Source organism: Pseudophryne corroboree, chromosome 6 (genome assembly GCF_028390025.1).
Source record: "Pseudophryne corroboree isolate aPseCor3 chromosome 6, aPseCor3.hap2, whole genome shotgun sequence".
Classification (NCBI taxonomy): domain Eukaryota; kingdom Metazoa; phylum Chordata; class Amphibia; order Anura; family Myobatrachidae; genus Pseudophryne; species Pseudophryne corroboree.
In genome coordinates, this window is record NC_086449.1 from 686,903,077 (window position 1) to 686,930,332 (window position 27,256).

Here is a 27,256-nt window from a genome sequence, read left to right on the forward strand (position 1 = left end):
ACAGAGAGGGGGGCCCAACCCTGGCTCCTCCCGCCAATACATGGAGAGCTGCGTCAGTCTGTGAATCATCATCGCAGGAAGGACTATTTAAGACAAGCCTTATCTGTGCATCAGCTCTCTGTACACGTTCCCATAGGTCCGCAACACTCCACCTAAATGTAACGCCACAATGTATGACATCACATACGCGTGGAGCAGTGCAGCAGAGTCTTGTTTTTGGGAGGGAGTACCCTGTCTCTTTTGTCAGTCCCAGGCCCCATAATTTCTGAGGGCAGCCCTGGGCAAAGCATTACATGGGTTTGGTCATGCATCATATCTTCAGACATGTTGGACAACCCCCATCTTGTTCACTTCACTCTTACATTTTTTTATTTTTTACTCATATGTACTGTAAGCGGGATGTAGTTGTGTGACCGGTGAGGAGACCGACAGTCACACATACCCAACACACATACTCAATCAATGCATCAATGCAAGCACCTACTGTCATCTACATGTAAGTGAGGCAGACATTTTTTTGGCTACACCAATATTCATGTGAACTCTCAGTTCGCTAAGGATAAATAGCAGTTTAAGAGATACTAAGAATGAGTGAATTAACAGGATGCAATATTAATTCAGCCCACAACATGGCTGTCTGCACTGTGTATTGGCAACAGTTAAACTTTGCTCTAACTTTTATATAGCATAATTACATGAACTTCAATAAATATCTGTGTCATATAGTGCCCTAAAAAATAGTTTGCCAAGACATACAGAATGATATTATATAATGTACATTGACAGGCAGAGGCGTTCGTGGTGCGGGCAGGTAGCTTTTGCGAACAATTGCTTGGATGGCGCAGGAAAAACGGGGCTGTTCTGATTGAAAAAATGGTGGTGGGACTTCAGGCTGCACTGGCAGGAGGCTTCCCTGGTTTCTAGACCACACACTAATTTCAGTGCGATCCCAATTAGAGCTTGGTTGCAGTTGGTGGCAGTGGCGTAACTAGGGGCCGCAGTCACTGCGATCGCTTGGAGGCACGCAGGGCGCCCTGGCCGCCGCCACTGATTTCTGCTGGGAAGGAGGGACACGGAGGGCACTGCTCTACCTACCTCTGTGTCGTCAATTATACTATCCATCCATACCTGTGGTGCATTTCAGTTTCTCTAACGTCCTAGTGGATGCTGGGGACTCCGAAAGGACCATGGGGAATAGCGGCTCCGCAGGAGACTGGGCACATCTAAAGAAAGCTTTAGGACTATCTGGTGTGCACTGGCTCCTCCCCCTATGACCTTCCTCCAAGCCTCAGTTAGATCTCTGTGCCCGAACGAGAAGGGTGCACACTAGGGGCTCTCCTGAGCTTCTTAGTGAAAGTTTTAGTTTAGGTTTTTTATTTTCAGTGAGACCTGCTGGCAACAGGCTCAGTGCATCGAGGGACTAAGGGGAGAAGAAGCGAACTAACCTGCGTGCAGAGTGGATTGGGCTTCTTAGGCTACTGGACATTAGCTCCAGAGGGACGATCACAGGCCCAGCTTGGATGGGTCCCAGAGCCGCGCCGCCGGCCCCCTTACAGAGCCAGAAGGCAGAAGAGGTCCGGAAAATCGGCGGCAGAAGACACTGCAGCTGTGCGCCATTGCTCTCAGCACACTTCACACTCCGGTCACTGAGGGTGCAGGGTGCTGGGGGGGGCGCCCTGAGACGCAATAATAAACACCTTGGATGGCAAAAAAAAATGCATCACATATAGCTCCTGGGCTATATGGATGCATTTAACCCCTGCCAAAATACATAAAAAAACGGGAGATAAGGCCGCCGATTAGGGGGCGGAGCCTATCTCCTCAGCACACTGGCGCCATTTTCCCTCACAGCTCCGTTGGAGGGAAGCTCCCTGGCTCTCGCCTGCAGTCACTACACTACAGAAAGGGTTAAAAAAGAGAGGGGGGCACAAATTAGGCGCAGTATTAACTATACAGCAGCTATAAGGGGAAAAACACTTATATAAGGTTATCCCTGTATATATATAGCGCTCTGGTGTGTGCTGGCAAACTCTCCCTCTGTCTCCCCAAAGGGCTAGTGGGGTCCTGTCCTCTATCAGAGCATTCCCTGTGTGTGTGCTGTATGTCGGTACTTTTGTGTCGACATGTATGAGGAGAAAAAATGATGTGGAGACGGAGCAGATTGCCTGTAATAGTGATGTCACCCCCTAGGAGGTCGACACCTGAGTGGATGAACTGTTGGAAGAAATTACGTGACAGTGTCAGCTCTGTATAAAAGACAGTGGTTGACATGAGACAGCCGGCTACTCAGCTTGTGCCTGTCCAGACGTCTCATAGGCCGTCAGGGGCTATAAAGCGCCCGTTACCTCAGATGGCAGATATAGACGCCGACACGGATACTGACTCCAGTGTCGACGGTGAAGAGACAAATGTGACTTCCAGTAGGGCCACACATTACATGATTGAGGCAATGAAAAATGTTTTACACATTTCTGATAATACGAGTACCACCAAAAAAAAGGGGTATTATGTTCGGTGAGGAAAAACTACCTGTAGTTTTCCTAAATCTGAGAAATTAAATGAGGTGTGTGATGATGCGTGGGTTTCCCCCGATAACAATTTCTAAAATGTTATTGGCATTATATCCTTTCCCGCCAGAGGTTAGGGTGCGTTGGGAAACACCCCCTAGGGTGGATAAAGCGCTCACACGCTTGTAAGGGCTCTATCCTCTCCTGAGATGGCCGCCCTTAAGGATCCTGCTGATAGAAAGCAGGAGGGTATCCTAAAATGTATTTACACACATACTGGTGTTATACTGCGACCAGCAATCGCCTCAGCCTGGATGTGCAGTGCTGGGTTGGCGTGGTCGGATTCCCTGACTGAAAATATTGATACCCTGGATAGGGACAGTATATTTTTGCCTATAGAGCATTTGAAAGATGCATTTCTATATATGCGTGATGCACAGCGGAATATTTGCCGACTGGCATCAAGTCTAAGTGCGTTGTCCATTTCTACCAGTAGAGGGTTATGGACACGTCAGTGGTCAGGTGATGCGTATTCCAAACGGCATTTGGAAGTATTGCCTTATTAAGGGGATATTTGGGGTCGGTCTTTCAGACCTGGTGGCCACGGCAACAGCTGGGAAATCCACGTTTGTACCCCAGGTCGCCTCTCAACATGAGAAGACGCCGTATTATCAGGCGCAGTCTTTTCGTGGATAAGCGGGCAAAAGGTTCCTCATTTCTGCCCCGTGACAGAGGGAGAGGAAAAAGGCTGCAGAAATCAGCCAGTTCCCAGGAACAGAAACCCTCTCCCGCCTCTGCCAAGCCCTCAGTATACGCTGGGGCTTTACAAGCAGAATCAGGCACGGTGGGGGGGCCCGTCTCAATGAATTTCAGCACGCAGTGTGCTCACTCGCAAGTAGACCCCTGGATCCTTCAGGTGATATCTCAAATTAGAATTCGAGACGTCTCCCCCTCGCCGTTTTCCTAAAGTCGGCTTTACCGATGTCTCCTTCTGACAGGGAGACAGTTTTGGAAGCCATTCACAAGCTGTATTCCCAGCAGGTGATAATCAAGATACCCCTCCTGCAACAGGGAACGGGGTATTATTCCACACTGTTGTGGTACCGAAGCCGGACGGCTCGGTGAGACCGATTCTAAGTCTAAAATCTTTGAACACTTACATACAGAGGTTCAAATTCAAGATTGAGTCACTCAGAGCAGTGATTGCGAACCTGGAAGAAGGGGACTACATGATGTCTCGGGACATCAAGGATGCTTACCTTCATGTCAAAATTTACCCTTCTCACCAAGGGTACCTCAGGTTTATGGTACAGAACTGTCACTATCAGTTCAGACGCTGCCGTATGGATGGTCCACGGCACCCCGGGTCTTTACCAAGGTAATGGCCGAAATGATGATATTCCTTCAAAGGAAGGGAATTTTAGTTATCCCGTACTTGGACAATTCCCTGATAAGGGTAAGATCCAGGGAACAGTTGGAGGTCGGTGTAGCACTATCTCAGGTAGTGTTGCTGCAGCACGGTTGGATTCTCAATATTCCAAAATCGCAGCTGGTTCCGACGACTTGTCTTCTGTTCCTAGGGATGATCCTGGACACAGTCCAGAAAAAGGTGTTTCTCCCGGAGGAGAAAGCCAGGGAGTTATCCGAGCTAGTCCGGAACCTCCTAAAACCGAGCCAAGTCTCAGTGCATCAATGCACAAGGGTTCTGGGTAAAATGGTGGCTTCCTACGAAGCAATCCCATTCGGCAGATTCCACGCAAGAACTTTCCAGTGGGACCTGCTGGACAAATGGTCCGGGTCGCATCTTCAGATGCATCAGCGGATAACCCTGTCACCAAGGACAAGGGTGTCCCTCCTGTGGTGGTTGCAGAGTGCTCATCTTCTAGAGGGCCGCAGATTCGGCATTCAGGACTGGGTCCTGGTAACCACGGATGCCAGCCTGCGAGGCTGGGGAGCAGTCACACAGGGAAGGAATATCCAGGACTTATGGTCAAGCCTGGAGACATCACTTCACATAAATATCCTGAAGCTAAGGGACATTTACAATGCTCTAAGCTTAGCAAGACCTCTGCTTCAAGGTCAGCCGGTGTTGATCCAGTCGGACAACATCACGGCAGTCACCCACGTAAACAGACAGGGTGGCACAAGAAGCAGGAGGGCAATGGCAGAAGCTGCAAGGATTCTTCGCTGGGCGGAAAATCATGGAATAGCACTGTCAGCAGTATTCATTCCGGGAGTGGACAACTGGGAAGCAGACTTCCTCAGCACGACCTCCACCCGGGAGAGTGGGGACTTCACCCAGAAGTCTTCCACATGATTATAAACCGTTGGGAAAAACTCGACAGGTATTGCGCCAGGTCCAGGGACCCTCAGGCAATAGCTGTAGACGCTCTGGTAACACAGTGGGTGTACCAGTCAGGGTATGTGTTCCCTCCTCTGCCTCTCATACCCAAGGTACTGAGATTGATAAGATGGTGAGGAGTAAGCACTATATTCGTGGCTCCGGATTGGCCAAGTAGGACTTGGTAACCGGAACTTCAAGAGATGCTCACGGAGGATCCGTGGCCTCTACCTCTAAGAAGGGACCTGCTCCAGCAAGGACCCTGTCTGTTCCAAGACTTACCGCGGCTGCGTTTGACGGCATGGCAGTTGAACACCGGATCCTGAAGGAAAAAGGGCATTCCGGATGAAGTCATCCCTATCCTGATCAAAGCCAGGAAGGATGTAACCGCAAAAACATTATCACCGCAATTGGCAAAAATATGTTGCGTGGTGCGAGGCCAGTAAGGCCCGACGGTGGAAATTCAACGATTCCTACATTTCCTGCAAACAGGAGTGTCTATGGGCCTGAAATTGGGGTCCATTAAGGTTCAAATTTCGGCCCTGTCAATTTTCTTCCAAAAAGAACTAGCTTCAGTCCCTGAAGTTCAGACGTTTTTAAAAGGGGTACTGCATATACAGCCTCCTTTTGTGCCTCCAGTGGCACTTTGGGATCTCAATGTAGTTTTGGGTTCCAAAAGTCACATTGGTTTGAACCACTTAAATCTGTGGAGTTACAATATCTCACATGGAAAGTGGTCATGCTGTTGGCCCTGGCCTGGGCCAGGCGCGTGTCAGAATTGGCGGCTTTATCCTGAAAAAGCCCTTATCTGATGTTCCATTCGGACAGGGCGAAATTGAGGACTCGTCCTCAGTTTCTCCCTAAGGTGGTTTCAGCGTTTCACCTGAACCAACCTATTTGTGGTGCCTGCGGCTACTAGGGACTTGGAGGATTCCAAGTTGCTGGACGTAGTCAGGGCCCTGAAAATATGTTTCCAGGACGGCTGGAGTCAGAAAATCTGACTCGCTGTTTATCCTGTATGCACCCAACAAGCTGGGTGCTCCTGCTTCTAAGCAGACGATTGCTCGTTGGATTTGTAGTACAATTCAGCTTGCACATTCTGTGGCAGGCCTGCCACAGCCAAAATCTGTAAAAGCCCATTCCACACGGAAAGTGGGCTCATCTTGGGCGGCTGCCCGAGGGGTCTCGGCTTTACAACTTTGCCGAGCTGCTACTTGGTCAGGGGCAAACACGTTTGCTAAATTCTACAAATTTGATACCCTGGCTGAGGAGGACCTGGAGTTCTCTCATTCGGTGCTGCAGAGTCATCCGCACTCTCCCGCCCGTTTGGGAGCTTTGGTATAATCCCCATGGTCCTTTCGGAGTCCCCAGCATCCACTAGGACGTTAGAGAAAATAAGAATTTACTTACCGATAATTCTATTTCTCATAGTCCGTAGTGGATGCTGGGCGCCCATCCCAAGTGCGGATTGTCTGCATTACTTGTACATAGTTATTGTTACAAAAATCGGGTTTTTTGTTGTTGTGAGCCATCTTTTCAGAGGCTCCTTCTGTTATCATGCTGTTAACTGGGTTCAGATCACAAGTTGTACGGTGTGATTGGTGTGGCTGGTAAGAGTCTTACCCGGGATTCAAGATCCTTCCTTATTGTGTACGCTCGTCCGGGCACAGTATCCTAACTGAGGCTTGGAGGAGGGTCATAGGGGGAGGAGCCAGTGCACACCAGATAGTCCTAAAGCTTTCTTTAGATGTGCCCAGTCTCCTGCGGAGCCGCTATTCCCCATGGTCCTTTCGGAGTCCCCAGCATCCACTACGGACTATGAGAAATAGAATTATCGGTAAGTAAATTCTTATTTTTGCACAGTTTGCTGACCACCAGTATATACTATATAGCAGTACAGTACAGTAGGCCACTGCTCTCCCTACCTCTGTGTTGTCAAGTATTCTATACATCCATACCTGTGGTGCATTTCAGTTTTGCACAGTTTGCTGACCACCAGTATATACTATATAGCAAGCAGTACAGTACAGTAGGCCACTGCTCTACCTACCTCTGTGTCGTCAAGTATACGATCCATCCATACCTGTGGTGCATTTCAGTTGTGCGCAGTATATATAGTAGTAGGCCATTGCTATTGATACTGGCATATAATTCCACTCATTAAAAAATGGAGAACAAAAATGTGGAAGGTAAAATAGGGAAAGATCAAGATCCACTTCCATCTCGTGCTGAAGCTGCTGCCACTAGTCATGGCCGAGACGATGAAATGCCATCAACGTCGTCTGCCAAGGCCGATGCCCAATGTTATAGTAGAGAGCATGTAAAATCCAAAAAACAAAAGTTCAGTAAAATGACCCAAAAATCAAAATTAAAAGCGTCTGAGGAGAAGCGTAAACTTGCCAATATGCCATTTACGACACGGAGTGGCAAGGAACAGCTGGGGCACTGACCTATGTTCATGGCTAGTGGTTCAGCTTCACATGAGGATGGAAGCACTCATCCTCTCGCTAGAAAAATGAAAAGACTTAAGCTGGAAAAAGCACAGCAAAGAACTGTGCATTCTTCTAAATCACAAATCCCCAAGGAGAGTCCAATTGTGTCGGGTGCGATGCCTGACCTTCCCAACACTGGACGGGAAGAGGTGGCGCCTTCCACCATTTGCACGCCCCCTGCAAGTGCTGGAAGGAGCACCCGCAGTCCAGTTCCTGATAGTCAAATTGAAGATGTCACTGTTGAAGTACACCAGGATGAGGATATGGGTGTTGCTGGCGCTGAGGAGTAAATTGACAAGGAGGATTCTGATGGTGAGGTGGTTTGTTTAAGTCAGGCACCCGGGGAGACACCTGTTGTCCGTGGGACGAATATGGCCATTGACATGCCTGGTCAAATTACAAAAAAAAAATCACCTCTTCGGTGTGGAATAATTTTAACACAAATGCGGACAACAGATGTCAAGCCATGTGTTGCATTTGTCAAGCTGTAATAAGTAGGGGTAAGGACGTTAACCACCTCTGAACATCCTCCCTTATACGTCACCTGCAGCGCATTCATCATAAGTCAGTGACAAGTTCAAATACTTTGGATGACAGCGGAAGCAGTCCACTGACCACTAAATCCCTTCCTCTTGTAACCAAGCTCCTGCAAACCACACCACCAACTCCCTCAGTGTCAATTTCCTCCTTACACAGGAAAGCCAATAGTCCTGCAGGCCATGTCACTGTCAAGTCTGACGAGTCCTCTCCTGCCTGGGATTCCTCCGATGCATCCTTGAGTGTAACGCCTACTGCTGCTGGCGCTGCTGTTGTTGCTGCTGGGAGTCGATCGTCATCCCAGAGGGGAAGTCGGAAGACCACTTGTACTACTTCCAGTAAGCAATTGACTGTCCAACATTCCTTTGTGAGGAAGATGAAATATCACAGCAGTCATCCTGCTGCAAAGCGGATAACTCAGGCCTTGGCAGCTTGGGCAGTGAGAAACGTGTTTCCGTTATCCACCGTTAATTCACAGGCAACTACAGACTTGATTGAGGTACTGTGTCCCTGGTACCAAATACCATCTAGGTTCCATTTCTCTAGGCAGGCGATACCGAAAATGTACACAGACCTCAGAAAAAGAGTCACCAATGTCCTATAAAATGCAGTTGTACCCAATGTCCACTTATCCACGGACAAGTGGAGCAGGGCAGACTCAGGACTATATGACTGTGACAGCCCACTGGGTAGATGTATTGCCTCCCGCAGCAAGAACAGCAGCGGCGGCACCAGTAGCAGCATCTCGCAAATGCCAACTCGTTCCTAGGCAGGCTACGCTTTGTATCACCGCTTTCCAGAAGAGGCACACAGCTGACAACCTCTTATGGAAACTGAGGAACATTATCGCAGAATGGCTTACCCCAATTGGACTCTCCTGGGGATTTGTGACATCGAACAACGCCACCAATATTGTGCGTGCATTACATCTGGGCAAATTCCAGCACGTACCATGTTTTGCACATACATTGAATTTGGTGATGCAGAATTATTTAAAAAACGACAGGGGCGTGCAAGAGATGCTGTCGGTGGCCCGAAGAATTGCGGGCCACTTTCGGCATTCAGCCACCGCGTGCCGAAGACTGGAGCACCACCAAACATTCCTGAACCTGCCCTGCCATCATCTGAAGCAAGAGGTGGTAACGAGGTGGAATTCAACCATCTATATGCTTCAGAGGATGGAGGAGCAGCAAAAGGCCATTCAAGCCTATACATCTGCCTATGATATAGGCAAAGGAGGGGTAATGCACCTGACTCAAGCGCAGTGGAGAATGATTTCAACGTTGTGCAAGGTTCTGCAACCCTTTGAACTTGCCACAAGTGAAGTCAGTTCAGACACTGCCAGCCTGAGTCAGGTCATTCCCCTCATCAGGCTTTTGCAGAAGAAGCTGGAGACATTAAAGGAGGAGCTAAAACAGAGCAATTCCGCTAAGCATGTGGGACTTGTGGATGGAGCCCTTAATTCGCTTAACCAGGATTCACGGGTGGTCAGTCAGTTGAAATCAGAGCACTACATTTTGGCCACCGTGCTCGATCCTAGATTTAAAACCTACGTTGGATCTCTCTTTCCGGCAGACACAAGTCTGCAGAGGTTCAAAGACCTGCTGGTGAGAAAATTGTCAAGTCAAGCGGAACGTGACCCGTCAACAGCTCCTCCTTCACATTCTCCCGCAACTGGGGGAGTGAGGAAAAAGCTAAGAATTCCGAGCCCACCCGCTGGCGGTGATGCAGGGCAGTCTGGAGCGAGTGCTGATATCTGGTCCAGACTGAAGGACCTGCCAACGATTACTGACATGTCGTCTGCTGTCACTGCATAAGATTCTCTCACCATTGAAAGAATGGTGGAGGATTATATGAGTGACCGCATCCAAGTAGGCACGTCAGACAGTCCGTACGTATACTGGCAGAAAAAAGAGGCAATTTGGAGGCCCTTGCAGAAACTGGCTTTATTTTACCTAAGTTGCCCACCCTCCAGTGTGTACTCCGAAAGAGTGTTTAGTGCAGCCGCTCACCTTGTCAGCAATCGGCGTACGAGGTTACTTCCAGAAAATGTGGAAAAGATGATGTTCATCAAAATGAATTATAATCAATTCCTCCGTGGAGACATTCACCAGCAATTGCCTCCAGAAAGTACACAGGGACCTGTGATGGTGGATTTCAGTGGGGACTAATTAATAATCTGTGAGGAGGGTGATGTACACAGTGAAAGGGGTGAGGAATCGGAGGATGATGATGAGGTGGACATCTTGCCTCTGTAGAGCCAGTTTGTGCAAGGAGAGATTGATTGCTTCTTTTTTGGTGGGGGCCCAAACCAATCAGTCATTTCAGTCACAGTTGTGTGGCAGACCCTGTCGCTAAAATTATGGGTTCGTTAAAGTGTGCATGTCCTGTTTATACAACAGGGAGGGAGGGCCCAAGGACAATTCCATCTTGCACCTCTTTTTTTCTTTCATTTTTCTTTGCATCATGTGCTGTTTGGGGACTATTTTTTTGAAGTGCCATCCTGCCTGACACTGCAGTGCCACTCCTAGATGGGCCAGGTGTTTGTGTTGGCCACTTGTGTCGCTTATCTTAGTCACACAGCGACCTTGGTGCGCCTCTTTTTTTCTTTGCATCATGTGCTGTTTGGGGGGTGTTTTTTTGAAGTGCCATCCTGTCTGACACTGCAGTGCCACTCATAGATGGGCCAGGTGTTTGTGTCGGCCACTTGGGTCGCTTAGCTTAGTCATCCAGCGACCTCGGTGCAAATTTTAGGACTAAAAATAATATTGTGAAGTGTGAGGTGTTCAGAATAGACTGAAAATTAGTGGAAATTATGGTTATTGAGGTTAATAATACTATGGTATCAAAGTGACCTCCAAATTCTATGATTTAAGCTGTTTTTGAGCGGTTTTTGTAAAAAAAAACACCTGAATCCAAAACACACCCGAATCCGACAAAAAATTTTCAGGGAGGTTTTGCCAAAACGCGTCCGAATCCAAAACACGGCCGCGGAACCGAATCCAAAACCAAAACACAAAACCCGAAAAATGTCTGGTGCACATCACTAGTTTGAACACACCCCACCCAAATCTAACTCTCTCTGCACATGTTACATCTGCCACACCTGCAGTCAGTGCAGTGCACATGGTATTGTCCAACTGCACACAAATTTGCTGCTACGAACAACTCTGAATTAGGCCCTATGTTACTATGGGGGTGTTTCAGACTAATCGCTGGGCTGCAATCTTTGCTGTCCTGCGTTCAGATAGTTGCCGCCTCCAGGGGGAGTGTAAATTCGCAGTGCAAGTGTGAGATTGCATGTTTATACTGAGCTGCAAAAATCCACTGTGTGCAGTCTGTGCGCAGCCAGAACTTACTCCTTTAGTGCGATGAGAACAGGCTGATCAGGGCCAGCGCTGACGTCAGACACCCTTCCTGAAAATGCTTGGGAACGCCTGCGTTTTTCCGGACACTCCAAATAAACGCTCAGTTACCACCGACAAACGACCTCCTCCTGGCAATCTGCTTGCAAACGACCTTTTGATCGGATTTTTCGCACCATCCTGTCGTATGAATCAGGCCCTATGTTACTATGTTGCGAAACCCAGTGTATTTTGTTGCTGCATGTAGCCCCTTAAAGGTAATGTAGTTTGAAAAAAGTAAATGGCAGTGAGCCACTCAATTCAGCAGGCAACAAATGGGGCTTTCAGATGGGAGACTAGTTTGCTTTTAAAAAATTTTAATAGCTTTATTCTATTTTTTGGATGAGATTGTGGCTATAAACCAGCTCACTAGGAATACTTTGTACTGTAGTTGGAGGAACAGGTTGACTGGTCTTTGAAATGTCTCACAGACCAGTCAGCCTGTTCCTCAAACTACAGTACAATTCACTCTTATGAATAATGTTGGTGATGGGAAAGTGGGATGGGTATGTGTACTGGAGGGAAGGTGAAAGGTCAGGTTCCATGTATAAAAAATACACACAGGCCCACAGGGAAGGGATGCAGCAGAGTGATGGTGACAGTGGTGCAAGTAGAAAAAAATTCTTAGTGGTACTGTGTGCGCGTGCCAAATGGGTAATTTTCAATGGAAATAGGGGCGTGATACACATATGACCCCAATAGTGGAAAATACACATATGCCCCAACAGCGCCAGATATGCCCGCACAGTGCCAGATACACATATGCCCCCACAGTGCCAGATAAATGTATGCCCCCACGGTGCCAGATGTGCCCTCACAATGCCAGATACGCATATGCCCCCACCGTGGCAGATATGCCCCCATGGTGCCAGATGCACATTTGCCGCCACAGTGCCAGATATGCCCAAACAGTGCCAGATATGCCCCCACATTGCCAGATATGCCCCCACATTGCCAGATACACATGCCCCCACAGTGCTAGATATGCCCCCACATTGCCAGATATGCCACCACATTGCCAGATACACATGCCCCCACAGTGCAATATATGCCCCCACATCGCCAGATACACATACCCCCACAGTGGTAGATATACATATTCCCCCAAGTGCCAGATATGCCCCATGTCGCCATATATGCCCCCACATTGCTAGATACACATGCCCCCACGGTGCCAGATATGCCCCCATAGTGCCAGATATGCCCCCACAGTGCCAAATATGCCCCCAGCAGTGCAACTCACCATTTTTATTGTTGCTGCTGCTGCCTGTCAGGGAGAGGAGAGCGCAGTATGCACCTCTCCTGCCCTTAGCCCAGTTTCCTCCTGCAGCGGCGTCGGCATCCTGTATCTCCTGATTGTTTTCCGGTCTGTGAGCTCTGATTGGCTCAAGAACCGGCGTTTGTGTGTAATACACGCTGCTGCTGGACTTGGAGTCAAAGGGGGTGAAACCGCTGGTCTACGCACTGACGGACTGGATAGGCAGGAGAGGGGTAGACGAGGAGAGGTGCATGCTGCGCTCTCCTCTCTCCGACACTATGACTGCAATTGGGCGGCCTGGCGGTACTGCGTACTGGCTGGGTATTTCATACCGGTATGCAGTACTGCCCCATACCACCATACTTGCAGCACTGGATGGCGAGGTAAAAAAATAGGTGTCAGCTGGAAAAGAAAATGTCCAGAATAATGAAGCAGTAATTGTAAACTGTTTTTATTTTACTCCCCTTAGTACACCTTTATGTGGGGATAGCAGTTCCACTTTAACAATGTTAGTACCAGAGCACTAAAAATAGAAGATTTATAAAAACTTATATCTTTCCTGTGGCTTTTTACAAAGCATTTCACACCTGAAAATTACATCTGAGAACCACTTGGAGCAAAGGGAATTGAGATTTAATCAAATTCTTGGTACTGCAGAAGAAAATACACAATTATAAACATCATTTTGTTTTATTTGTATTTTCTGTTGCCTCTAGATGTATCGATACTGTACACTATGGGAAAAATTAGTTTAACAGAAATTGGGCATGTGTGCTCCTGAATTGCATGCACAGATATAAACAGTGGCGTGCGGTGAGGTCAGTGGCTGGTGAGGCATAATGTCCGTCGAGTCCCGACAATGTTTCGAACCACCGCAGGGCCAATGCCCAATACTGCTGCTGTTAATGGGTGCTGCCCCTGCCAACGGCCTACAAAATCACCACCATCATCTGCCTGGCCCTCAGCCGCTAATCTACATCTCAGTCTGATGCTGCCGCCATTGCCCACAACCTACCTGCTCATCAAACTTATGATGAGCAGACGGCTAATATATTGTAAATTTTTATAAATGTATGGGAGAGAGAGGTGGAATATGGGGAGATAGGAGAGAGAGGAGAAATATGGAGACGGGAGGAATAGGGAGAGACTGGAGAGATAGGTAGGAGGAGCAGGGGGGCAGACTGGGAGTAGTAGTGGAAAGTGGGGGACAGGATTGGAGTAACAGTAGTGCAGAGTAGGGGGTCAGACAGGGAGTAATAGAAGGGGGGTAGGATAGGAGTAGTGGTGGGAAGAAGTGGACAGTATGGGAGTGGAAGGGACTCAGCGAAGTTAGAATAAGTTGAAAATGGATCTCACCTCCTCTTAGACAGCTCCTGGGTCCCAGCCACCATTGCTCCCTCCATGCTGATAGCAGACTCACACAGGATGGGCAGGCAGCCTGAGTGGAAGCGATGGGTCCCGCTCCTCCGGTACTCACACCAGTCTCTTCCCTGTATGGTCCAGGGGAGCTTGGACGGGTTGGGTATGCATGACGCCGGAATCCTGGCTTGCAGATGGCCAGCAGGGAAGGGGTGGGGGGAGCGGAACGAAGCCCCTTGCATCTCGCTGCACTAGCCACATTGCGGGCTCGGTATTCAGGACTGTAAGGGGGCGGGATTCCGGCATCGGTATTCTGATCGCCGGTCACGTAACTGCCTCCTGCTTGGACAGAGTGGTGGACGTGGCCTGCAATCGGATAGGATGTGGTGGCTGTACATGATAAGGCTCTTTAATGCCTGTCTGCCTGTAACAGTGCCCTTCTCATTACTTGTGACAGCCATAGTTTGTGTGCTGCAGCCCACAGACATTCCTCTGAGCACGCTGGTGCTGTCTGTCCAAGCTCCCTTTGTGTCAGCGGCGGTGGCAGCGGGTGACGCTGGGAAGAGGGCATAAACTCTGCTGCAGCCCCTGCTCTCACTGCATATGTCGCAGTAGTAAACTCCAGTGGCAGAGTGGGGGGCACTATCGGCCGCCACTATTGTAAACTCGGCGGGGTGGGGGGTGGCTAATGCTCGCGGAAGTCTGCCCGGCAAAGGGGGTGGTTTTTTGAAGAGCAGCGCCAGATGAGACAATGGGACCAGCCAATCCCACATTTCCAAATAAGCAGCAAAATTGTACATTATTGTGTCCAACAAACACAGGTTTCACTTAGTGTCAAGGAAAGTATGTAAGTGTTCTGGTCTGCACTTGGCTGGTCCCGTTGTCTCATCAGAGTACCCCCCACTCTGCCACTGGAGTTTACTGCTCGGCATATGTAGTGAGAGCAGGGGTTGCAGCAGAGGTCATGCCCTCTTCCCAGCGTCACCCGCCGCCGCTGCTGTAACACAAAAGGAGCCCCAAACAGCGCCAGACGATCTTGCCCTGCTGCCGGCGGCGCCACTGCCGCTAACTCATAAAGAGCCCCAAACAGCGCCAGCCGATCTTCCCCTGCTGCCGGCGGCGCCACTGCCGCTAACTCATAAGGAGCCCCAAACAGCGCCTTGCCGATCTGCCGCTGCCGCTAACTCACTCATAAGGAGCCCCAAACAGCGCCAGCCGATCTGCCCCTGCCGCCGGTGCCGAGCACAGCTTTGCTGCTCGGCTGGACTGGTCCTGCCCACTGCCCAATCAGATCTAATTCAGTGACAGGGGCGTTCTTTCAGCTCATATGAAAGCACGCCCCTGTCACAGAATTAGATGTGATTGGGCAAAGAGGCACTTCTAGAGGTGCCGCTTACATACCATTTTTTAATGGGCTTTTACTGCCCAATGCTTGGCCCGCCCCCCGCTTCCAGCCCTCTAACAAATGATAGCAGGAGACACCATAAAATGGATTAACATAATATAAAGACTAAACTACATACTTATGACACAGTAGCTGTGTCATAAGTATCTTCTTTGTATTATTTTAATCATTAGACAGGGGAGGCACTGCCTCCCCTGCCTCCCCTGACTGCACGTCCCTGGATATAAATTATAGTGTATATGTATCCATAGACAGTGGCAAACGCAGGATTTTTAGAGGGGGGTTTCCAAATGTCAGTCCACAATCTCCCACTCTACAGAACGTTTGAGCAAGTGCGAGAGTCTGGGGAGTGGCAGAAGAACCTAGTACCGACCCTGGACATTAATGTAAACAGTGGTCTTTTTATACACTTGATACTATATGGAATACATTATTATTTATCACTATAGATGGTCTCTAGTATAGACTGTATCAAACAAAGTGGTCAGGAAAAGGTTAAACATAGCATAATAAATTAATTAATCAATACACAAACACAGTGAATGATTGATAGACAGTCACAATTGCGCACGCGTGGCTGCTTTTCTTAGTAGAGGGAATGAAGTTCCACCAACACTTCACAGATATAGACAAACAGAGATAGAAACCCTCCACATAGAATGGCGCACACATAAAATACTTATTAGTTTGATGAGTCTTTCAAGGGTCTTGTGTAACCTCAAAAAAACAACAACAAATGCATATAGTGTTATATCTTTATAGCATTTCTAATAGGTTTTTATGAGGAAACTCGTACCCTTAAATTTGCCTATCAGATTAATGATAGACAAAAAAGCGTCTGAAACTCCAACTGATCACACGGGGGTCCCTCCTCTTAATGGATCCTCCTTCTAAGCCTTCCAACAGTAACTCCTCAGGATATCACATGTGAAAACAAGGTGTCCTTGATAAAGATACCCTTGTGTATTGAAACGCGTTGGTGAGGAGGGGCTCTGCAAACGGAGGACCACTACCCAGGACGAAGGACTGGTTCCAGGGACGCCTGAGGTTTCTTCATTAATCCTGTGAAAAAGTCTATTTTTCAGAATAGACCATTCCATCTGGTAGGAGTCCAATATTTGCAGATTTTACAACTTGGCCACTTTTAAACTGTTTTGTCTACTTGTTGATTAGTAGACCACCTATAAGGGTGGGAGGCTAATTTTTATTATTGTTGTTTGTGAAAATAAATCTATGGTTTTACACTATGGTGGTGAATTTCTGTTTTCACATGTGATATCCTGAGGAGTTACTGTTGGAAGGCTTAGAAGGAGGATCCATTAAGAGGAGGGACCCCCGTGTGATCAGTTGGAGTTTCAGACGCTTTTTTGTCTATCATTAATCTGATAGGCAAATTTAAGGGTACGAGTTTCCTCATAAAGACCTATTAGAAATGCTATAAAGATATAACACTATATGCATTTTTTGTTGTTTTTTTGAGGTTACACAAGACCCTTGAAAGACTCATCAAACTAATAAGTATTTTATGTGTGCGCCATTCTATGTGGAGGGTTTCTATCTCTGTTTGTACACAAACACAGTGGTTTAACTAGAAATTTCTCTCCCCCAAGCCAAAAAATTATTCGGCGGCCCCCCCCCCCCCCCCCATCCCCCATCCCCCATAATTGGCACTAGTAAAGGGACACACATGCGTGCGGCACAAAAAGGGGGCGTGGCTTTGTTAAATGGGCGTGACTTCACATAAAGGGGCGTGGCACTGCAGGAAAAGACTACCTTATACCCCAGTTTTGCAACCTGCACGCCCAGACGTTAGCCACCACAGGAAAGAGAAATAATCCTGATTCATGCCCCTTACATTATTTGTAATTTTTCCTCCTTATAGTAATGCCCAGTATACAGTATGCCACATACTGCAATGGCCCTAAGACATTATGCCACACACAATAATGCACATGACATAATATGCACACACCGTAATGCCCCCGACACATTATGCCACACACCGTAATGCCTGTGACACATTATGACAGGAATCGCAATGCCCGTTATACATTATGCTACACACTGCAATGCCCCTGATACATTATAGCACATACAATGTCTGTGACACATTATGACACACATCGCGATGTCCGTGATACATTATGCCACACACTGCAATGCCCCTGAAACATTATAGCACATACAATGCCTGTGACACATTATGACACACACTGCAATGACCCTGAGACATTATACCACATACCACAATACCCGTGATATAGTATACAACACACCGTAATGCCTGACACATTATGACACACACCGCAATGTCCGTGATTCATTATGACACACACTGCAATGACCCTGAGACATTATACCACATATCACAATGCCCGTGATATAGTATACCATACACCGTAATGCCTGTGACACATACCGCAATGCCCGTTATACCCTATGCCACACACCGCAATGCCTGTTATACATTATGCCACACTGCAATACCCCTGAGACATTATACCACATGCCACAATGCCCGTGATATAGTATGCCACACACCATAATGCCTGTGACACATTATGACACACACCGCAATGCCCATTACACATTAAGTCCTACAGTAATGCTTCTATATTACTTTTAAATTACCTGCTCGTTGCCAGGGGTTTCATGCTCTTGGTTCCATGCACGGTGCCAGGGGTTTTCATGCTCATGGTGTCATGCTCGTTGCCAGGGGTTTCATGCACTGGGTGTCATGCTCGTTGCCAGGGGTTTCATGCGCTGGGTGTCATGCTCATTGACAGGGGTTTCATGCACTGGGTGTCATGCTCGTTGCTAGGGGGTAGTGCTTGTTGCTAGGGCTGTGCTCCAAGTGCCACATATGTCCCCAGTGCCAGATATTCCCCCATAGTGCAAGGTACTCACATGCCCCTAGTGCCAAATATAGCCCCCCCACCATGTGCCAGGTACACATGTACCCCCCCAGTTCCACATATGCCCCCAGTGCCAGGTACTCACATGTACCCAGTGCCAAATATAACCCCCCATGTGCCAGGTACACATATACCCCCCAGTGCCACATATGCCCCCAGTGCCAGATATTCCCCCACAGTGCCAGGTACTCACGTGCCCCCAGTGCCAAATATACCCCCCCAGTGCCACATATGTCCCCCTCCCCCTGTGCCACATATGCTCCCCCAGTGCCTCCCCCTCCCCCCCGCGCTCCCCCGCTGTTTTGTGATGGAGGGACACGGAGGGCACAGCGCGCGCCTCTCCTGTGTCCCTCCTGGGTTTCCGGCAGGTCTGCTAAAGGAAGTGCCGGTTCGTGAGCCAATCAGAGCTCACAAACGGCACTTCCTTTATTAGACCCGCCGGAGACGCAGGAGGGACACAGGAGAGGCGTGCACTGTGCCCTCCGTGTCCCTCCATCAGAGCAGCGGAGGGAAGGAGGGAGAGGAGACCGCAGATTGACATGCGGATGCTCGTCCGCATATCAATCTGCGCTAAATCAGTGGCGGTGCCCCCACAGCCCCACGCCCCCAAGCCACCGCGAGGGCTGCGGGGGCAGCAGTTACGCCACTGCACAAACATAATAGAACGAGTACTGCACTTTCTAAGCACACATTGTCCCACCTCGTGGTAAGGCTCCTGACTCTTCTTCCTGGTAGCTACTCTCTGGTCCAGAGCACTGATGGAGGACTCATATCCACACACACAGCAAACTTGTTAGAAGAAGCTACTACCAATGGGCATGTGCAGTGGTAAACGGGTGATGTGGCGCTAGCTCTAGTAATCATAATATAAACCATTACTATTGTTGCCATTATGTGAGCCACTTGCCAAGAGGAGGGGGGTTTCAGTGCAACCGGAACCCCCCCCCTGCATTTGCCTATGATAGAGTATACAGAGTTGTATGCATGGTGCTGTATGCCTATCCCCCATCAGTACTCTTGGTTATCTACCAGTCATAAGTGCTTCAAAACTATAGTAAAAATAGCGCTTGCTTTTGCAATGTGATTCTAATTACTATTAGGCTCATCAGGGCCCCTACCGGGTTAGTGGGGGGTGATGGGGGGGGGGGGGAGACTGCTGGGACCTTTGTCCTTGGCCCAAATAGACAAGGGGCTCATGACACCTCTTCATCTGCGGATGAGTGTAAAACTGTATAAAAGTGTCCTCAACAAAATGGCCACCACCATGAAGGAGACATTACAACTAGTGATGTGCACTGGACATTTTTCGGGTTTTGTGTTTTGGTTTTGGATTCAGTTCCGCGGCCGTGTTTTGGATTCGGACGCGTTTTGGCAAAACCTCCCTGAAAATATATTGTCGGATTGGGGTAGTTTTGGATTCGGGTGTTTTTTTACAAAAAACCCTCAAAAACCGCTTAAATCATAGAATTTGGGGGTCATTTTGATCCCATAGTATTATTAACCTCAATAACCATAATTTCCACTAATTTTCAGTCTATTCTGAACACCTTACACCTCACAATATTATTTTTAGTCCTAAAATTTGCACCGAGGTCGCTGGATGGCTAAGCTAAGCGACCCAAGTGGCCGACACAAACACCTGGCCCATCTAGGAGTGGCACTGCAGTGTCAGGCAGGATGGCACTTCAAAAAAATTGTCCCCAAACAGAACATGATGCAAAGAAAAATTAAAGAAAAAAGAGGTGCAAGATGGAATTGTCCTTGGGCCCTCCCACCCACCCTTATGTTGTATAAACAGGACATGCACACTTTAACGAACCCATCATTTCAGCGACCGGGTCTGCCACACGACTGTGACTGAAATGACTGGTTGGTTTGGGCCCCCACCAAAAAAAGAAGCAATCAATCTCTCCTTGCACAAACTGGCTCTACAGAGGCAAGATGTCCACCTCATCATCATCCTCGGATTCCTCACCCCTTTCACTGTGTACATCCCCCTCCTCACAGATTAATTCGTCCCCACTGGAATCCACCATCTCAGGTCCCTGTGTACTTTCTGGAGGCAATTGCTGCTGGTGAATGTCTCCACGGAGGAATTGATTATAATTAATTTTAATGAACATCATCTTCTCCACATTTTCTGGAAGTAACCTCGTACGCCGATTGCTGACAAGGTGAGCGGCTGCACTAAACACACTGGAGGGAGGGCAACTTAGGTAGAATAAAGCCAGTTTGTGCAAGGGCCTCCAAATTGCCTCTTTTTCCTGCCAGTATACATACGGACTGTCTGACGTGCCTACTTGGATGCGGTCACTCATATAATCCTCCACCATTCTTTCAATGGTGAGAGAATCATATGCAGTGACAGTAGACGACATGTCAGTAATCGTTGGCAGGTCCTTCCGTCTGGACCAGATGTCAGCACTCACTCCAGACTGCCCTGCATCACCGCCAGTGGGTGGGCTCGGAATTCTTAGCCTTTTCCTCGCACCCCCAGTTGTGGGAGAATGTGAAGGCGGAGATGTTGACGGGTCACGTTCTGCTTGACTTGACAATTTTCTCACCAGCAGGTCTTTGAACCTCTGCAGACTTGTGTCTGCCGGAAAGAGAGATCCAACGTAGGTTTTAAATCTTGGATCGAGCACGGTGGCCAAAATGTAGTGCTCTGATTTCAACAGATTGACCACCCGTGAATCCTGGTTAATCAAATTAAGGGCTCCATCCACAAGTCCCACATGCCTAGCGGAATCACTCTGTTTTAGCTCCTCCTTCAATGTCTCCAGCTTCTTCTGCAAAAGCCTGATGAGGGGAATGACCTGACTCAGGCTGGCAGTGTCTGAACTGACTTCACGTGTGGCAAGTTCAAAGGGTTGCAGAACCTTGCACAACGTTGAAATCATTCTCCACTGCGCTTGAGTCAGGTGCATTCCCCCTCCTTTGCATATATCGTGGGCAGATTTATAGGCTTGAATGGCCTTTTGCTGCTCCTCCATCCTCTGAAGCATATAGATGGTTGAATTCCACCTCGTTACCACCTCTTGCTTCAGATGATGGCAGGGCAGGTTCAGGAATGTTTGGTGGTGCTCCAGTCTTCGGCATGCGGTGGCTGAATGCCGAAAGTGGCCCGCAATTCTTCGGGCCACCGACAGCATCTCTTGCACGCCCCTGTCGTTTTCTAAATAATTCTGCACCACCAAATTCAATGTATGTGCAAAACATGGGACGTGCTGGAATTTGCCCAGATGTAATGCACGCACAATATTGCTGGCATTGTCCGATGTCACAAATCCCCAGGAGAGTCCAATTGGGGTAAGCCATTCTGCGATGATGTTCCTCAGTTTTCGTAAGAGGTTGTCAGCTGTGTGCCTCTTATGGAAAGCGTAGCCAGCCTAGGAAAGAGTTGGCGTTTGCGAGATGCTGCTACTGGTGCCGCCGCTGCTGTTCTTGCTGCGGGAGTCAATACATCTACCCAGTGGGCTGTCACAGTCATATAGTCCTGAGTCTGCCCTGCTCCACTTGTCCACATGTCCGTGGTTAAGTGGACATTGGGTACAACTGCATTTTTTAGGACACTGGTGACTCTTTTTCTGAGATCTGTGTACATTTTCGGTATCGCCTGCCTAGAAAAATGGAACCTAGAAGGTATTTGGTACTGGGGACATAGTACATCAATCAAGTCTCTAGTTGCCTCCGAATTAACGGTGGATACCGGAACCACGTTTCTCACCGCCCAGGCTGCCAAGTCCTGAGTTATCTGCTTTGCAGCAGGATGACTGCTGTGATATTTCATCTTCCTCGCAAAGGACTGTTGGACAGTCAATTGCTTACTGGAAGTAGTACAAGTGGTCTTCCGACTTCCCCTCTGGGATGACGATCGACTCCCAGCAGCAACAACAGCAGCGCCAGCAGCAGTAGGCGTTACACTCATGGATGCATCGGATGAATCTCAGGCAGGAGAGGACTCATCAGACTTGACAGTGACATGGCCTGCAGGACTATTGGCTTTCCTGGGTAAGGAGGAAATTGACACTGAGGGAGTTGGTGGTGTGGTTTGCAGGAGCTTGGTTACAAGAGGAAGGGATTTAGTTGTCAGTGGACTCCTTCCGCTGTCACCCAAAGTTTTTGAACTTGTCACTGACTTATGATGAATGCGGTCCAGGTGACGTATAAGGGAGGATGTTCCTAGGTTGTTAATGTCCTTACCCCTACTTATTACAGCTTGACAAAGGCAACACACGGCTTAACACCTGTTGTCCACATTTGTGTTGAAATAATTCCACACCGAAGAGCTGATTTTTTTTGTATTTTGACCAGGCATGTCAATGGCCATATTCCTCCCACGGACAACAGGTGTCTCCCCGGGTGCCTGACTTAAACAAACCGCCTCACCATCAGAATCCTCCTTGTCAATTTCCTCCCCAGCGCCAGCAACACCCATATCCTCATCCTGGTGTACTTCAACAGTGACATCTTCAATTTGACTATCAGGAACTGGACTGCGGGTGCTCCTTCCAGCACTTGTAGGGGGCATGCAAATGGTGGAAGGCGCAAGCTCTTCCCGTCCAGTGTTGAGGAAGGTCAGGTATCGCAACTGACACAATTGGACTCTCCTTGGGGATTTGTGATTTAGAAGAATGCACAGTTCTTTGCTGTGCTTTTTCCAGCTTAAGTCTTTTCATTTTTCTAGCGAGAGGATGAGTGCTTCCATCCTCATGTGAATCTGAACCACTAGCCATGAACATAGGCCAGGGCCTCAGCCGTTCCTTGCCACTCCGTGTCGTAAATGGCATATTTACAAGTTTACGCTTCTCATCAGACGCTTTCAATTTTGATTTTTGGGTCATTTTACTGAACTTTTGTTATTTTTTATATTACATGCTCTCTACTATGACATTGGGCATCGGCCTTGGCAGACGACGTTGATGGCATTTCATCGTCTCGGCCATGACTAGTGGCAGCAGCTTCAGCACGAGGTGGAAGTGGATCTTGATCTTTCCCTATTTTACCCTCAACATTTTTGTTCTCCATTTTTTAATGTGTGGAATTATATGCCAGTATCAATAGCAATGGCCTACTACTATATATACTGCGCACAACTGAAATGCACCACAGGTATGGATGGATAGTATACTTGACGACACAGAGGTAGGTACAGCAGTGGCCTACTGTACTGTACTGCTATATATATTATATACTGGTGGTCAGCAAACTGTGCAAAACTGAAATGCACCACAGGTATGGATGGATAGTATACTTGACGACACAGAGGTAGGTACAGCAGTGGCCTACTGTACCGTACTGCTATTTATATTATATACTGGTGGTCAGCAAACTGTGCAAAACTGAAATGCACCACAGGTATGGATGGATAGTATACTTGACGACACAGAGGTAGGTACAGCAGTGGCCTACTGTACCGTACTGCTATTTATATTATATACTGGTGGTCAGCAAACTGTGCAAAACTGAAATGCACCACAGGTATGGATGGATAGTATACTTGACGACACAGAGGTAGGTACAGCAGTGGCCTACTGTACCGTACTGCTATATATATATTATATACTGGTGGTCAGCAAACTGTGCAAAACTGAAATGCACCACAGGTATGGATGGATAGTATACTTGAGGACACAGAGGTAGGTACAGCAGTGGCCTTCTGTACCGTACTCCTATATATTATATACTGGTGGTCAGCAAAATTATGCACTGTACTCCTACTATATACTACAATGCAGCACAGATATGGAGTGTTTTTCAGGCAGACAACGTATACTGGTGGTCACTGGTCAGCAAAACTCTGCACTGTACTCCTCCTATATAATATGCTGGTTGTCCCCAGTGCCCACAATAAAGCAGTGTGAGCACAGATATATGCAGCACACTGAGCACAGATATGGAGTGTTTTTTAGGCAGACAACGTATACTGGTGGTCACTGTCAGCAAAACTCTGCACTGTACTCCTGGGCACATCAATAAGAGTATGAGTATGCAGGATTATATTCAATGATGTGCAGCTACAAGAAGAAGATACTCTATGTCTCTCATAAGATAAAGGAAATTAAGTATAAATTACTACAATACTTGACAGTGGGCCACTCAGTAGTGTTATTTAGTACTTGCAAATCCTTGGACTCCTAAATGAAATGGTTTTGTTAGGGTTATGTTAGGCTTTGCAGTGTTCAGTAGTAGGTATCATGAGTAATAGAAACAATATAAATGTAAAGTATACTGTAGAACTGTGTTTTGTATATTCATTACATTCAAAACGAGGGTGCAGGGAAGATTGGTGGATGCACCTCATTCTTCAAATGAGAACGGAGTGGATGGTTGTGATTTTGTAGATCACTGCCAAATGTACCTTTGATTGCAGTAGGTCCTGGCAGGAATGCTGATTGCTGCAGTTTCTTTGGCCTCCTGCCTGCCTGGTTTGTGCTAATAACTGTTGCCCCATAAATACAGTTTGTTTGTTGATAAAGCATGCATATTATTTTTACAAACTGTATCATCAGATTAACCACTACAGTCATACACCTCTATCTACATTTCATTAACAAGATGCAGTCAAAATGTACATTATCCCCACAGTAATTAAAATCACATCAGGCTTTGCTGCTCCTTTTTCTATTAATTTGAATTTATTTAAGAGATTGTACAATTACTCAAATTAATTAAATTAATCAACTATCAAGCCAAGGCTGCGCTCCCTCTGCTTTAGAAACTATCAAGCCAAGAGACTCTCAATCATCATCATCATCATCATCATCAGTGCGCAGTGGAGGCTAGCCTGTACAACGGGCAAAAGATATCACGGCCATACTACATCTATTCGTACATCCAACTCTGCTGGGCTCACAGTTCAGTCAACAAATCATCACTAAACTTTATGATATAGAGAAAATTGGAGTAAACACTTAGCCGGCTCTTTATGTAGTTTTCTTGCTCTGGTATCCTCCTTAGTCACCCACCATTAAGACCGAGTTACCATAAAAACAATGAAAATAGGTATCAGATAAATAGGAACTGTGGCCTAACCGTTCCCAGTTTCTGACCTGTACCTTGAAAAAGACCCCAGCTCGGGGAAGAAACGCATCGGTATCCTTGTGACAGTGCGAGCAGAGTGGATGACCGGTAACCAGTGGATGTGACCAAGGTTTATGTGGGACTATCCGGAATCCCTTAATTGGCCACAGTTCCTATTTATCTGATACCTATTTTCATTGTTTTTATAGTAACTCGGTCTTAATGGTGGATGACTAAGGAGGATACCAGAGCAAGAAAACTACATAAAGCGCCGGCTAAGTGTTTACTCCAATTTTCTCTATATCATACACATGTTGTGAGGGGCTGAAGGACACCTCATAGGAGATTTATATTTGACTGGCTGTCTCTATTGCACAGAGTTCTTTCTATAATCTGTATCCATTCATAACTAAACTTTGTCTATGAGAGAACATCCGATTACATCCTGATTACAGTACTACTGTATAGTGATGAGCGGGTTCGGTTTCTCGGAATCCGAACCCCCCCCGAACTTCAGCCTTTTTACACGGGTCTGAGGCAGACTCGGATCTTCCCGCCTTGCTCGGCTAACCCGAGCGCGCCCGAACGTCATCATCCCGCTGTCGGATTCTCGCGAGGCTCGTATTCTATCGCGAGACTCGGATTCTATATAAGGAGCCGCGCGTCGCCGCCATTTTCACACGTGCATTGAGATTGATAGGGAGAGGACGTTGCTGGCGTCCTCTCCGTTTAGATAGAGAGTGAGACACTTGATTTACTGGAGCATTAGGAGTACTCAGAGAGTGCAGAGTTTTGCTGATAGTTATACTAGTGACCACCAGTTTTATTTATTATTCAATATAATCCGTTCTCTGCCTGAAAAAAAAACGATACACAGTCACATACCATATCTGTGCTCAGCCTCAGTGTGCTGCATGATAATATCATCTATGTATATCTGACTGTGCTGAGTAGTGCTCACTGCTCACACAGCTTAATTGTGGTGGAGACTGGGGAGCAGTTATAGCAGGAGTACATATTTAACAGTGCACACTTTTGCTGCCAGAGTGCCAGTGTGACTGACCAGCAGTGACCACCAGTATATTGTCTGCCTGAAAAAGTTAAACACTCGTGTGGTGTTTTTTTTATTTATTCTATAAACGCATTCTGCTGACAGTGTCCAGCAGGTCCGTCATTCATTATATTTCTATCTTCTTCATACTAGTAGTTTAGGAGTCTGCAGTGCTGACAGTGTCCAGCAGGTCCGTCATTATATAATATATGCCTGTCCTGCAGTAGTGATATATATATATATATTTTTTAAATCATTATCATCCAGTCTATACTAGCAGACGCAGTACGGTAGTCCACGGCTGTAGCTACCTCTGTGTCGGCAGTCGCTTGTCCATAATTGTATACCTACCTGTGGTGGTTTTTTTTTTTTTCTATCTTCTTCATACTAGTAGTTTAGGAGTCTGCAGTGCTGACAGTGTCCAGCAGGTCCGTCATTATATAATATATACCTGTCCTGCAGTAGTGATATATATATATTTTTTATATCATTATCATCCAGTCTATACTAGCAGACGCAGTACGGTAGTCCACGGCTGTAGCTACCTCTGTGTCGGCAGTCGCTCGTCCATAATTGTATACCTACCTGTGGTGGTTTTTTTTTCTATCTTCTTCATACTAGTAGTTTAGGAGTCTGCAGTGCTGACAGTGTCCAGCAGGTCCGTCATTATATAATATATACCTGTCCTGCAGTAGTGATATATATATATTTTTTATATCATTATCATCCAGTCTATACTAGCAGACGCAGTACGGTAGTCCACGGCTGTAGCTACCTCTGTGTCGGCAGTCGCTCGTCCATAATTGTATACCTACCTGTGGTGGTTTTTTTTTCTATCTTCTTCATACTAGTAGTTTAGGAGTCTGCAGTGCTGACAGTGTCCAGCAGGTCCGTCATTATATAATATATACCTGTCCTGCAGTAGTGATATATATATATTTTTTATATCATTATCATCCAGTCT

At 47.4% G+C, this 27,256-nt stretch overlaps 1 protein-coding gene across 3 annotated transcripts in view; it reads left to right on the top strand.

Annotated features, from left to right (window-relative positions):
- Nucleotides 1–27,256, top strand: part of LOC134933240 (uncharacterized) — a 265,045-nt gene that overhangs the window by 103,409 nt on the left and 134,380 nt on the right. The window lies entirely within an intron of this gene.